Source organism: Bombyx mori, chromosome 15 (assembly GCF_030269925.1).
Source record: "Bombyx mori chromosome 15, ASM3026992v2".
NCBI lineage: Eukaryota > Metazoa > Arthropoda > Insecta > Lepidoptera > Bombycidae > Bombyx > Bombyx mori.
Window position 1 is genome coordinate 15,626,488 of NC_085121.1, and position 13,253 is coordinate 15,639,740.

The 13,253-nt window shown below is 38.2% G+C and overlaps 1 protein-coding gene across 1 annotated transcript in view; it reads right to left on the reverse strand.

Annotated features, from left to right (window-relative positions):
* Nucleotides 1-4,393, reverse strand: part of LOC101738329 (E3 ubiquitin-protein ligase RNF13) — a 44,081-nt gene extending 39,688 nt beyond the window's left edge. Inside the window, exon 1 of the mRNA XM_038015951.2 lies at nt 4,238-4,393. The gene's annotated coding sequence lies outside the window, so the exon portion shown is untranslated. The remainder of the gene's footprint in view (nt 1-4,237) is intronic.
* Between the last annotated feature and the right edge of the window lie 8,860 nt (nt 4,394-13,253).

The window sequence follows — 13,253 nt, forward strand, 5'->3', positions numbered from 1 at the left end:
TACTTTTGGAGACTAACAATAAGGCATGGCGGCGATTTATGAGTCCAGTACGGATAATCCATACATTCCAGCAGAGACCGTAACTTAGTGTAAAGAGGATGATTATAAACTTGGAATGCTCTAAATAGAAACCGGTCACAAAGAAATTGTCGTCTGAGGTGCAGGGGGGCTTCAGAACATTCGACCTGCAAAGCGTTAATAGGGCTCGAACGCATAGCCCCAGCAATTATTCTCAGAGCCTTAGACTGGATAATGTCTAACTTATGGAGAGCTACTGCATTACAGGGTTCAAGTATAAATGTTCCATAGTCCAAAATACTCCTTATTAGGGCATTATACAAAAGCTTTAGAGAGAAAGGGTGGGCTCCCCACCAAACTCCAGAGAGGCAACGCAATATATTTAGAATCTTCTCACATTTATCACTTATATAGTAGCAATGAGGGCTTCCTGTAAGTCTTGAGTCTAAAATTACCCCAAGAAATGTTGCTTCACTTTTAACAGGAACTCTAATGTTATTATAAAATACAGACACTGATGGAGGAAGCCTCATACGTGAAAATAAGACTATAATACTTTTAGGAACTGAAAGGCTTAGAGAGTTATTGTCAAGCCAAACTTTTAGCAACTTAAGAGAATATGTGACAGTATCAGACATGTTGTCAATAGAATCACCAGAGACATAGAGGAGTAAATCATCTGCATATTGGAGTGTGTTAACTTTACCCCTAAGGGAGGCTTCCAGATCATGAGAATATATATTGTAAAGTAAGGGACTTAAAACGGAGCCCTGGGGTAAACCTTTCCAGACAATACGGGATTGATAAGAGTCTTCTGATATTACTTTAAGCATTCTACCAGAGAGAAGATTGATTATGAAACTTATGAAAATTTGTGGGATATTCAAATTAATCATTTTTTGTTTCAGAACCGAAAGGTTGACATTATCATAGGCTGCAGACACATCTAAGAATGCTGCTAACACAGACTTATTGTATGAAAATGCCAATCTTATGTCTGTCATAAAAATGCTGAGACTATCCATCGTACTCCTACCTTTCCTAAATCCAAACTGGTTAGGAGATAGTAACCCTTTACTCTCAATAAACCATTCTAGTCTATTTTTAACTAGATGTTCGCAAATTTTGGAAATCACTGAAGCTAATGCAATTGGTCTGTATGATGATGGATCATTAATGGGTTTGTTGGGCTTATGTATTGGGATAACTTCATGGATTTTCCATGATGGAGGAATATTACCTGATGTTAAGATTGAATTAATTAAACTGAGAAAATAAGAAAGGCAGGAGTCATTCAGGTTTTGAAGAAAAGAATATGGAATTCCATCACAACCCGGGGCTGAGTCCCTAAGCCTTGAAAGAACCCCTTTGAGTTCTGAAAGGCTAAAGGAAATGAATGAATCGCTACTATCATGCTGGGAGAGGAGAGAAGGCTGTGAGTCAGAAGAAATATTATCTATAGATGGGACAAATGGTGGAGCTAATTTGTCAAGAAACAAATCAACTGTACTACTATCCATGAAAGGAGACCTTGGAGGTTTGAAAGCGGATCTGAATCTACGAATATTTTGCCAAACTTGAGATGGAGAAATTTCTGGTGAAATTGAGGCACAAAAAGATTTCCAGCTATTGAATCTTTTTTGTTTTAATAATTTACGAGTTTTAGTTATAAGATTACTAAGAATATTAAAATTTTGTGTTGTAGAATTTTCTCTGTAATTTTCTTCAGCTATCTTTCTCTCAGCTATCGCAGCAGAACACTCACTGTCCCACCAAGGAGGTGATGGAATATACCCATTTCCACTATTGTTTTTTATAGGAAAAACTTCCTCAGCAGCTTGTAGTAGGGCCCGTGTAAAAGCTTCAGCACAAAGATGATTACTGCTGTCATTTAGTGGAGGTATGGTTGATAAATTTTGTTGAACTTTATCTCCAAATAATGACCAGTTGGCATCCTTAAGTCTATATTTTAGCCGGGGAGGGGCCTTTGATGTCTTTTCACAAATTTTTTGAGGAAATGATACCATTAGTGGAAAGTGATCGCTTCCATATGAAGACGATAGAGGCCACCAGTTTAATGTAGGAGCAAGTGAGGGACTACAAAGGGTAAGATCTGGTGCACTAATACCCTCATGGGGCTGTGTTCTTCTAGTAGGACAACCAGAGTTTAAAAGACATAAATTATTATCATCTAAGATGTCTAAGATTCTAGCCCCATAATGATCAGACTTAGAACTTCCCCACATAGAATGTTGTGCATTGAAATCTCCCATAACCAAAATAGGGCGCGGGAGGGAAGATAGGATGCTACGAATATCGTCAAAGGCTTCATTGGAAGGGTGAGGTATATACATATTTACAAAACAGATATTATTTACACTAGCAGCAATAATAGAAAATTTATCACTGTGATTAGGGATGGGTAAGTGGACAAAGGGCACACCTCCCCTAAGAATTAGTGCCACTCCACCATACCCATCTGTTCTGTCTTCTCTAAGACAGACATGTCCTGGAATTCTAAAATTGAACCCAGGACGAAGCCAAGTCTCTTGAAGAGAGACTGCAAATGGTTTGTAACTATTCAATAAAAAAATTAAGTCACTTTTTTTACTATTAATACTCCGGCAATTCCATTGAATCACCAGAGACTGGTTTCGTGGATGGTCCTGACTGTCCATTAGTTAAAAAAGTTTTTGAAGAAACGGCATCGTTGGACGGTATTTTAATTATGTTCGATTGTGAAAGGTACTGAATTATAGAAATGATGAGATCCTTTGTTATTATTTCTGACAAATCATTGTAATTTTTGAGACAACCTGTAGAAAAGGAAGGAATGTTGCTGTAATCTTGGATAAGCTCTGCATGCGCTTTTTGATCATATCCCTTACTAGAATTTCTGGGACGAGCTTTGGGTTTCAAGAATACTGTTTTCTTATATGATTGAGTCGGACTCTTAAAAGGGCTTGTTAAATTATAGGGGCTTGAATAAGTCATAGTTGGACCCGAAGGGGCTGATGAAGCAGAAGCAACAATGTCAGCATAAGATTTTGAAACTGGTGGATAGACTTTACTTGCTTCTGAATAGGATATAGAGTTTCTAGCCATTGTTTCTTTTATAGCTTTCTGCCTAGCATACTCCGGGCATTTTTTGTCTGTTGCGAAATGGGAACCAGAACATAAAATACACACAGCATCATCTCTTTCCGTCTCGCAACTTATACCTGAATGATTGTCACCACATTTGTAACACCTTGGAGTGCCTCTGCATTGCATTTTGGTGTGACCAAAACGGCAGCAATTAAAGCATTGCAGCGTGGGGTAAATATAAAGCTCTACAGGTAGGGAGTTAAAACACATAAAGACCCTGGGAGGTAACACCTTCCCATCAAAGGTCAAAACTACGGTCTCAGTTGGAACAAACTTGGGTGTCTCGCCGTCATAAACCTTTCTGCTTAGTCTCCTAACTTTCAGAATGCTTCCACAGTTCTGCGGAAGCTCTATATTTTCTATAACATCTTTCTCGTCCCAGTCACATGGAACACCTCTCACTATTCCCATGCGGGTGATAGTGAAGGCCGGAATAAAAGCTTTATATTTATTATCATCAAGAGATTTGTGATTTAGAAATGAGTTAGCCTCCTGAAATGTTTTAAATTGAAATGACAACCTATTCCTTCCAATTTTTTTTATGCTTCCCTCTACAATGCTTTTTATTGAATTTTTTTTTTAGAAAGAATCCAAATTGTACTGGATGTATAGATCCAGTTTGATTAGGTTGTAAAATTTTTTGAATATGTACATCATAAGGCGCAGGGTCTGACGCCTGGTAAAGCAGCCTAGCAGTGCGAGGGTTACTCGTAATGTTTTTAGAGTTAGCAACCTCATTATGATGGATTTCAGTGATTTTATCATCTGACTCAAGTACTTTAGGTATAACATTATCCTTTATATCATTAGGGGAAAGTTGGCAATCTGGTAGATCTGAATGTTTGTGATTCCTTCTCTTTTTTTGGTTTCTAGTTGATATTCTCTTTCTTTTAACGGATTTAATGTTTTCCGAACAGTCTGTATCTATAATGGAACCTTCCGTTTCCATTCCCGAAGCATCTATTGTAACTACATGAGACACCTGGAGGGATGTCCCTCCAGGGTCTTCGGGCTCCAACATGGAGGCCAAGAAAAAAATACTATTTACATATAATACAATAAGATGACTTACCAGGCGAAGAAAACAAACTAAAACTATAAATAATCAATACTACTAATATATATACACTTTACAACTTAACTGATCCTGTAATATTAAATTAATTTAATTTTCAAAAGTTTAGCCAAAAAAAAGACGCCCGCTTAATTCAACACTTCCCGCGCTTTTTGCAAAAATTTAACGAAATGTCACTTGTCAGTTGTCAAGTGTCACGTGCAATGTAATGTCAATATCTTTTCGTTTAGAAACAGAAGTAAAAGCCTATTCAAATAATAAGTTGTTGCTGTTTTACAGTACTGGCCATTTGAAATATGATTTATGATTGGCATTAAATTTTAAATTCAAAGAATTTGATTTCAAAAATATTGAATTTTATTTTTTATTCGATCATTTCTTTATTGGTTAGTTTTTTTTTTTTTACTACATTTGTATCTTTTTTATCAAAATGGATTCGATAAACATATGTACGAGTGATTAGGAAATGTGAGCTCAACCGCAGTGGCAATCCCAGAAAAACCATCTTGTTTGTTTTGATAACCATCCATCTAAGTAATTAAAATAATGAATCCCTAAAAAGTGATGTTCAATGTACACACGATCACATGGTCACTGTGTTAAACTGTCATAGTGCCGGTATAATTTCTTCACCGCATCTTACCAAATTGCGCTAATATTACTGTGGATGCATACAGTGAGTAGCTGGACACAATGATGCAGAAACTCGAGAATTTCCGGTCATAGTTAATCGCTCGTCCTCACTGCTCATATCAGAATCTTCGACCTCATACGGTACAACAGACGGTCTGAAAGCTACAAGACCAGATCTTACGCTAAAATACCTTTACTTTTTCGAAAGTTTGGACAACGTCTTCTTCTTTTTCTTTCTTTCCTATCACTCTCAGCTGGGGTGTAGGGCTCGAATCAAATCCTTTCATTTACGACGTCCTGGAAGTGAATAAATTCAACTCGCGAGACAGTTCAAAATTCCTTTGTAGAGTTTGTTGGCTCCCGTATACCTGACTTTCTTTTTGGTGCGGTGGTGACGGAAAACGCCTATCGAGTACTCTACGCGGAGTAGTGTGGTGGAGTAGTGGCTTGCATTCGTTCAACGTGGACGGAGTAGAGATGTGTAGTCTATAATGCTTTCTTTTCGTTTTTTATTTTATTTTTCCTACGTAGACTTCATATATACAAATACAAAAGTAAAATTTATATTTCATAAAGTAGAATTTAAAAAAATAGTAGTAAACATTTTCTAGTTTTCGAAATGTTGAAAGATCCACAGATAATAAATGTTTTTTTTTTTAACATAGTATTTTGCTTTTCATAAATAGCTTTGATAGTTTGAATTTAGATTTGACTATGGTTTTGATTGAGCTCAGGAATGAATGAGTGAATAAATGAATATATACTTTATTATATTGTGAAGAGGGGATTAATAAATATTTCCAAATAAAAAAAATATTATACATATACAAGGCGAGGTTGACTAGTTAATGAGTTTTCCTTCAGAAAACTGTCTCTGACTAACCGGTAACATCAGTTAGGATAACAGGTTGTGAACGAGGGCTCAAATTGATACTTGTATTTTAATTAAAACTGCTTTTACGGCTTAAGCTCGCGTTTTCTATTGTTATTCCGTTATTTCTTAAACTTTACTTAGATGAAACTTAGATAAAACTTATTTTATATTTTAATTATTTTTCAAATAAGTGAACGAGCTCACGGCCCACCTGCTATTAAGTGGTTACTAGAGCCCATGGACATCGCCAATGTAATGCCGCTATCTACCTTTAGATATGAATTCTAAGTCTTAGTTTTACAGTACTTCGGATCCAAACCGAAATGTAGGCTACGATATTGACGAGAATTTATTTTTATTTCTGTCTTTGTGTTTAGAATTATTTTTAGTCACATATACTTTTTTATTTGTAATAATTTATGACATTTAAATGGTAATTTTAATGAGATTTCAATCGTTCCGTGTTTTTATTTTAATTTTTTTTTATTGCATAGATGGTTGGACGATCTCACAGCCCACCTCGCGTTAGGTGGTTACCAGAGCCCATAGACATTCACAATGCAGATGCCGCCACTCACCTTGAGATATGAGTTCTAAGGTCTCAGTATAGTTACAACGGCTCCCCCAACCATTCAAACCTATACGCATTACTGCTTCACGACAGAAATAGGCAGGGTGGTAGTACCTACTCGTGGGGACTCACAAGACGTCCTACCACCAATGTACACTTACCTCAATGATTATATTTACACATATACTGAAATAAATTTAAATTTAATTCGTTTTAAAATGCACACTCCACGAAGAACACCGGTCGCCGCTTAACATCAAATAGGCCTAGAGCTGGGTTGTAAAACTCGTTTACGAATAAGAATAGACATAGATATGTCTAGATGGATAGCTTCTACAAGTTATGATGTCGTTTGTCTTAAAGAATAACACCCCCAGTTTATTCATGTCGCGTCACGATATCAGAGTATAAATCCTGCTGGTACCACCATCACATCAGCCGTTGCCGCGAAGAAGTCCTTCAGTAACACGGCACCAAAAAGGTTCTAATATATCACCCACAATAAAAATAAAACACAAAGTTATTACAAATTACGATAAAATTTTATTGAATGGTGAAATAAAAGTAATTTACGATTCAGATGGTTCATAAATAATACAGTTTGTTATTTCGTTCGTGACATATTCGTAATTGCTTATGGAAATGTCTCCATTATCTTCACGAGGCCAGAGAGATTACAGCAGTTGAACGTGCGGTAGGACTTCTTGTGAGTCCGCACGGGTAGGTACCACCACCCTGCCTATTTCTGCCGTGAAGCAGTAATGCGTTTCAGTTTGAAGGGTGGGGCAGCCGTTGTAACTATACTGAGACCTTAGAACTTATATCTCAAGGCAGGTGGCGGCATTTACGTTGTCGATGTCTATGGGCTCTGGCAATCGCTTAACACCAGGTGGGCCGTGAGCTCGTCGACGTACATAAGCAACAAAAAAAACAAGGTGCGTTTCGTTCTCTTTATTGCTATCTTATTGCTACCACCATGTCTTGAGTTTTCTATACTGCGATGCGGAAATTCTAATGCAGTATAAGCTGTTTTAAATATGAATCTCTACAAACCCTTTCTTTTTCTGCCGGATCTTGTCCCGACCCGAGATTCCGATCCGGTGGTAGATTCAGCGAAGCACAGCTCTTGTAGATGTTAGTAAATCCTCTCGGACCCTGTGAGCTCGACGCCTGTCAAAAGTCGGCAAAGCCCCTCAAGGCTACTTACTGGCCGATAGATAGAGAAAAAAACAAGTGATTAAAGTAAAAGCTAACAATATTATCGTAAATGATGAGTAAATAATTTAATACCAAGCGATATCTACACGCTTTATTTTTCGCCAATATTTTTTTTAATGTAAATTTCAGAATTTTAAGCCAAAGTAATGAAATTATTGTAATTGCCTTCGGTTTATGATGCGTCTCGTGAATCGGACATTGCGAAGTTAATGATAATAATACAGGTTGAGCTAATGAAAGCGTGTTATTAAGTAGGATACCGACTCGCTCGGCAACTTTTCGAAAATGTATATTATTGGTATTGTATAAATAACACGAATTGTGTAAACAATAAAACGAAAGCTTGAACTAATGGACCGTAATTTGTCCTAGTTTAAATTTTATAATATGGTATTTCAAATTGAAACTTTTTTTTTATATGGGATGGACAAGCTCACTCACGGCTTAGTGTTAAGTGGTTACTAGAGCTCATAGACATCAACAACGTAAATGCGCCACACACTTTGAGACATGAATACTAAGGTTAGATGCGTGGACGAGCTCACAGCCCACCTGGTGTTAAGTGGTTACTGGAGCCCATAGACATCTACAACGTAAATGCGCCACACACCTTGAGATATAGTTCTAAGGTCTCAGTATAGTCACAACGGCTGCCCCACCCTTCAAACCGAAACGCATTACTGCTTCACGGCAGAAATAGGCGTGGCGGTGGTACTTACCCGTGCGGACTCACAAGAGGTCCTACCACCAGTAATTACGCAAATTATAATTTTGCAGGTTTGATTTTTATTGCATGATGTTATTCCTTCACCGTGGAAGTCAATCGTGAACATTTGTTGAGTACGTATTTCATTAGAAAAATTGGTACCCGCTCTGTTTTTACAGTATTACGGCAGGCCCACTCTTCAAACTGAAACGCATTACTGTTTCACGCCAGAAGTAGGCAGGGTGGTGGTACGTACCCGTGCGGACTCATGACGCCTTACCACCAGTAATTAGGCAAATTACCATTTTTGCGAGTTTAATGTTTATTATACGATTAAAGGGCTTAAGTAGGAATTAAATAATACGTCACTTTACCCTAACTTGTATTCATTGCCACCACTTTTCACTTACGGAGTAATTTACAGTGATCGTGTTTACACTTTCAACTCTCTGCCGAGAATGAATGCTTTTTTTTATGATTGAAGGATTAATGGCGGCCCGGAGGCCTTTTCAGTTTCACCAGGACAGGTGGGCGAGGGAATGAATGTTACCCCGATGCGCTCGAATATGTTACCTGATCGTCCCACCACAACGGAATGGTGCTGATGGTGCGATCGGCAACTTCACTAGATGGGTGGCGCCAACCGAATCAATTGAATAGTTATTTAAAATTATTATTAAAATAAATTCATTTAATTATATTTGAGGTACTATTATCTATTTCAAGGAATAATTAGATTAGTTTTACACATAATATGCGCTATTTAGTCAGACACTTTACATATTATTGAGTTTGAATATAATACAATCGACAACGTCATCGGATATGCGTAGCAACTAAGTCTACACGACAGCAGAATTTATTATAATTTATGTAATATCCTCGAAACTTGTATTATGTACTTATAAATACCTAACACGATGGTATTCTTTTACCGTGGAAGTCATTGGTAAACATTTGCTTAGTTCGTATTTCATTAGAAAAATTAGTACTTGCACAGTTGCATCGCTCGATATGAATGCACCGGGCGTCTTATTTACCCTTTGGGCCAGAACGATTTGAAAACTAAAATTAATTTTAAATTAAATTTAATTACTTTTTTCTTGCTCTGTGTTAGAATTTAGGGGCTTGCAGATATGTTGAAAATCCCTTATCATTCAAGATGAGTGTTATAACCGCAAGGTTGCTAAATTAACATATATTTTATTGCTTTCACGAGTTAAAGAGCTAATCCACCTACTAGCTAGCCCACCTTGTGTTAAGTTATTACCGGAACCCGTAGACATAAAGAGGGTTTTTTTCTGGTCAGGAGGAAATCGCCGAACTTACGCCCTTCACAGGAGATGGCGGGCGGGGCATGTCGGAGTAGAACCGACTAAAACCCTCCTGTCGCTCAACAACCAACGTCCGAACCTCGCATGAGACAGAACTCATGAAAAGGCAAAGGGGGGAAAGTGAAGCGTTTAGTGCGGAACACATATCTCCCATCACCCTTCCCCTCAAATATAGAGCCTAATACCGCAACCCACCATGAGAGATGAGTTCTAATTCTCAATTTTATAGCACAACAGCTGCCCCACCCTCGAAACCGATATGCATTACTATTTCACAGCCCAAATAGGTAGGGTGGTGGTAAATACCACTCGCACAGGGCTCACAAGACGCCCAACCACCAGTAATTACGCAAATTTTATGGATTGAAAATATTTCTTGAGTTATGACATGTTCTTTTTCAAACGAGGCTGGAGAAGAGTCTTTTGTGGCCTTCATGGGCGGGACTGTTCCTCTAGAATGTCGATAAGCGTGGTTACTGTCCACACACCAACAAGCTTACCGTAGGATTGCTTGTTAAAAAAACATACTTATTCGTAAAGGTTGCTTTTTTTTTGCCCTATAGGCAGACGAAGCATACGGCCCGCCTGATGGTGAGTGGTTACCGTCGCTCATGGACGTCAGCAATGCCAGGGGCAGAGCCAAGCCGCTGCCTACTGTTTAATACTCTCCACAAGCCTCGTTTGAAGAAAAAAAAACAACCATATAATACCGGTTTATAATTACTTAATCAGCTGATGTTAGATCAACGAGATCGCTTCGGTATCTTGTTAGAAAAACGACTGTTAATGTAGAAAAGTTCATTGTCCTTTTAACCTATTTGCTACAATCGTGTTGATGCTTATTACATATTCTTGTATTACTTTTTAAGTTGAATACTTAAGTCCGTTTTAATACGATCGATTATTCTATGTCTTATTCCTTAATGGCCTTAGGCCACGTGAAAATTAAAGCCGATTATGAAACATAATTAATGACACCAATAAATGCGATATTGAATTGTTACCTCATACTAACGAAAAAGGGAAATGACTCTATCTGTGAAAGTGTTTGTACTCAACTCCAAAATTTTGTTTCCATACGCGACTCGCTTTCAAACAATCCGACTTTCATTATAGATGTAGACACGAAATTTTGCTCATTGCGTTTCTCGCTGGATCTTCTCAGTGGGTCGCGATTCCGATCCGGTGGTAGTTTTTTTTTATTGCCCCTGTAGGCAGACGAGCATACGGCCCACCTGATGGTGAGTGGTTACCGTCGCCCATGGACTTCAGCAATGCCAGGGGCAGAGCCAAGCCGCTGCCTACCGTTAAAGCGATTCTGCGAAGCACCGCTCTTGCTATGGCTAATGTTAGCAAATTCACTCAGGTTGAGCTGCGAGCTTACCTACCTGTCCGGACCTAGCTGAAATACCCACACAAGCTACCAGCGAATAGGTAGGAAAAAAGATCGAAAATATTATTTAAGCATGGAATAATGTATCGATGATTCGTGCCTGCGTTTGTTTGATATTCAATCCAACGTGCACATCTATACTAATATATAAATCTACGGTGGTTTTTATGGATATTCCGTTATAACTACTGAACGATGCATTCAATTGACTTGAAACTTGGTATCCATGTAGAAAATACATGTACTTAATGGATAGGCTAATATTTATATGAGTGTTGGACTTCCTAATAATAATGACAATAAATAATAATGTTAATTTTAAATGCGCAGCGAAGCGGGCAAGTACGGCTAGTTATCATATCGACGCTTGTAAGGCAAACGTGACTAAGCGACAATGCGTGAACTTTACAGTAGACTAATTTAAAAGTTGAAATACCTGAAAAAAAATCTATTTTAACGAATCTAGCTGTAGGATTGAAATGATTTTAATAGGCCTAGAAATATATATTTTTTGCGCATCGAATATGGTTATTGCCTATCATTTATGTACAAAGCCGTTATTGTCGCTTGGTCACGTTTGCCTTTCAAGCGTCGATATATAACTAAAGTACTTTTAATCAATTGATTGCACACTTACCTAATATAAATCAACTAGAATCGCGTGGAAGCTAATAGAATACGTTATAATATTTTCATCGATTTTGACGTTCTTTATGATTGCACGCGGCAGTAAATCTGTAGTTTCACGATAAGCGTCCGCGTGAACCTGAAACTCTCAGCGTTCGATACCGAAAATGACATTTGCGATGCAGGGAAATCGTTCCCTCTGAAATGGGGAGTACTCTGAGGGATTGTTCGAGATGATACCGGCATCTCGTTTTTACCATCGCACCGCCCGCCACCGGAGTAGAGTTCATCCATACTACCTGGAGCCACATGCGGTCTGCGTTTCCAGAGGTCTTTTTTGCCACGTACCATCCGGCTATGGAATGAGCTCCCTTCCACGGTGTTTCTCGAGCGCTATGACATGTCCTTCTTCAAACGAGGCTTGTGGAGAGTATTAAACGGTAGGCAGCGGAACCCCTGGCATTGCTGAAGTCCATGGGCGACGGTAACCACTCACCATCAGGTGGGCCGTATGATCGCCTGCCTACAAGGGCAAAAAAAAAAAGTTTTCACTAGGATTACGTCGCCCAGTGAGACAGTTTAAGAAATAAGTGTTAGGCGTTTTCATTATAATCGTTTTACCATTGTAACCCATTGTCACAGCGGACGTGACCTTAATTCACTGTAATTATCTCTAATCAAAATGTTCCTCGTGCATTTCCATAGAACATTGCATTATATTCCTTTATCGTATCATATTCCAGTTCAGTATTTTCATTATATTCCTTTTCACATAATATACTATAATATCATTTTCAAAGAAGCTTTAATTGGGATTATTAATTGCAGTGACGATTTCGTACTTCTAAGCGACCTATGAACGGATGGGTCGCAGGCTAGGGCGCAAAAAAAATTAAGTCGTCGTGCCCTAAAGGATACGACGCCCGGTGCATTCGTATTGAGCAACATAATTGTGTCCGTGTTCGAATCCCGGAGGAAAGTACCATTTTTTTCTAATAAAATAAAGTACGTTCACGAATTACGGTGAAAAATAACATCGCGTAGTAATATTGAAACTAGCAGAAATTATAATTTGCATTACTATTATTATGCTATGCGTTATTATATTGGTGTTATTACCGTTATACCGGGCCTATTTCTGCCGTGAAACAGTAATGCGTTGTACTATAAAACTGAGACTTAGAGCTCATGTTTCAAGATAGGCCGCGGCATTACCTTGTTGATGTCCATGGGCTCAGGTAACCACTTAACCCTAGTCGGGTCGTGAGCTCGTATAAGTGTTATAAAATTACACTTCAAAACGTACTTTGTTGAAATAATCTTCGATTATCGTAATCTATCTTGATCCCAAAGTAATTTAAAATAAGTGATTAGTAAAATTTTCACGTGCCCCTGACATTGTATTATTTATGTTCGTGAACAAAATGAAAATGAGTACTTCGAACTTCAGCCACACTTCAACCTTATTGGTCTAACAAGCGCCGATACTACCGCACTGCGCTCTCCGTTTCCCGACTTTGGTGTTTGGGAAAACAAAAGCTGCCAGCCATGTGATAGTAGTCGTTGGTATAAACTTAGACTTTAATCTGTTTTTCATAAGGTGTATTTTGATGTGTTACAACAATTATACTGCAGAGTCATTCATGTATATTTTGTT